At 49.2% G+C, this 2,329-nt stretch overlaps 1 protein-coding gene across 6 annotated transcripts in view; it reads left to right on the plus strand.

Annotated features, from left to right (window-relative positions):
* ZNHIT3 (zinc finger HIT-type containing 3) overlaps positions 1–2,329 on the plus strand; it is a 47,523-nt gene that overhangs the window by 30,437 nt on the left and 14,757 nt on the right. The gene's annotated exons all lie outside the window — the stretch shown is intronic.

The following is a 2,329-nucleotide window of genomic DNA, read 5'->3' on the forward strand; positions in this document are numbered from 1 at the left end:
AGAGGTTAAGGACAAACTCAACCGGGGGCTTTGAAAGTAAAGAGAAACAAAGAAGAGATAGGGGAAGAGAGACAGAGAGAAGGAAAGAGAGACAGAGACTGAAGAAGGAATTTCAAAAGGCTCAGGGGAAGGGTAAGCTGTGACAAAGTGAGAGAGTGGCATGGACATATATACACTACCAAACGTAAAATAGATAGCTAGTGGGAAGCAGCCGCATAGCACAGGGAGATCAGCTCAGTGCTTTGTGACCACCTAGAGGGGTGGGATAGGGAGGGTGGGAGGGAGGGAGACTCAAGAGGGAAGAGATATGGGAACATGTGTACATGTATAACTGATTCACTTTGTTATAAAGCAGAAACTAACACACCATGGTAAAGCAATTGTACTCCAATAAAGATGTAACAACAACAAAAAAAAGGCGCAGGTAAATCGGACTCCCTGACTCCCTTCTGCTCCCCGAGTGAGTGTCCTGAATGGAGACTGAGAGGGGGCTGGGGCCTCAGACAGTCTCAGCTCCCGCTGCCTCTTAAAAGCTTAGGGATTTCTCCCAGCTATGGGTTGTTCCAGGGTTGTTCTTACAAGCAATTTCTGACTTTTGTGCTTACTTGAGGACCTAACCTTTATGAAGGAGTCTAATGTATTCAAACGTTTACAGCAATGCTGGCATCCCTGCAGGAACAGGTTGCTAATAGCTCTTGTGACACTTTTGTTTTTCTCCTTTTTCTGTTTGAGGCCGAAATTATCAGCAACTAGCTCTTGGTCAGCTCAGAAACATGCCCGGAGGCTGCAGGTAACTGCTTCCCTCACCAAGTGCGCATGGCGGAGTGGGGAGTGTCTGACTGTCCGGCCTGAGCGGGCGAGGAGGGTGACCAGGCACCAGACAGAGCTGGGTTGGAAGGCCGGCTCTGCCACTGCTGCGTGGGTGGCTCGGGCAAGTCATGAAACGCTTTTGGGCCTCGGGTTCCTCGTGTGTGAGGTGTGGGTGACACCACCCACACTGCAGCTTTCCCTCTGGGAGGTATCTCAGGCCCTGGTGCTCCCAGACCAGGGCTAAGGCTGCATCTCTTTCTTCCTAGCCTCTGTCCATTATAGGACATGTCCACATGTTCACCCACACTGTCCCTGAGCTCCAGGCTTAAGGTGTGGCTGGATTTACTCAAATGAAATCCTGCTTGTAAAGCACAGGCCCATTCAACCGTGATCCCTCCTAGCCAAAGACTTCTTATGAGGGCATTTAAATTAGAATTTCTGGGACTTCCCCGGTGGCACAGTGGTTAAGAATCCACCTGCCAATGTACAGGACATGGGTTCGAGCCATGGTCCAGGAGGATCCCACATGCCACGGAGCAACTAAGCCCGTGCTCCACAACTACTAAGACTGTGCTCTAGAGCCAGCATGCCACAACTACTGAGCCCGCGTGCTGCAACTACTGAAGCCCAGGTGCCTAGAGCCCATGCTCTGCAACAAGAGAAGCCACCACAATGAGAAGTCCGTGCACCGCAACCAAGAGTAGCCCCTGCTCGCTGCAACTAGAGAAAGCCCACGCGCAGCAATGAAGACCCAATGCAGCCAAAAATAAAAATATAATTTAAAGCAAAAATTTAAAAATAAATTAGAATTTCCTTGAATGTTTAGATGAATTAGGGGATAATTAGCGTTTTTAGTACAGAAGATTAGCATTCCATTACTTAGGTTCTCTTTAAAGGTTTTCTCATTGTTGTATAACTTCCTCCACAACATTTTATGATAGCGTTTTTATGGATTCCCCATGAGCACTTTGGAAGGAAGGGTACGGCTGCCCAGGCAAAGTCAGAACGAAATGTGGCTGGAAATTTTGGCCGAAGGAGGAGGAAGTAAGGATTTGTAGTAGATGCATCTCTGTGTTCATTGCAGTTTAAGTCAACCAACCCATGTTTGTTTTCCACAGGCTGTTTTGAAGAATAGTGCCTAGTTTCTACAATTCTCCTGATCAGATGGTTGCTTGGCCACACCGTTAGTGTTTGCGTTTTTTTTCAATATGCATAGGCTGAAAATCTTTAAGTTCTGCTTTTTTTTGCTTAGCAATTCCTCCTTTAAGTCATTTCTGTCTTCTCGCATTTTATCGGATGCAGTCAAGAGGAGCCAAGCCAGGGGCTTCCCTGGTGGCTCAGTGGTTGAGAGTCCGCCTGCCGATGCAGGGCACATGGGTTCGTGCCCCGGTCCGGGAAGATCCCACATGCCGCGGAGCGGCTGGGCCCGTGAGCAATGGCCGCTGGGCCTGCGCATCCGGAGCCTGTGCTCCGCAGCGGGAGAGGCCACAACAGTGAGAGGCCCATGTACCGCAAAAAA

Source organism: Neophocaena asiaeorientalis, unplaced genomic scaffold (assembly GCF_003031525.2).
Source record: "Neophocaena asiaeorientalis asiaeorientalis breed wild unplaced genomic scaffold, Neophocaena_asiaeorientalis_V1.1 scaffold327, whole genome shotgun sequence".
NCBI classification, from domain to species: Eukaryota; Metazoa; Chordata; class Mammalia; order Artiodactyla; family Phocoenidae; genus Neophocaena; species Neophocaena asiaeorientalis.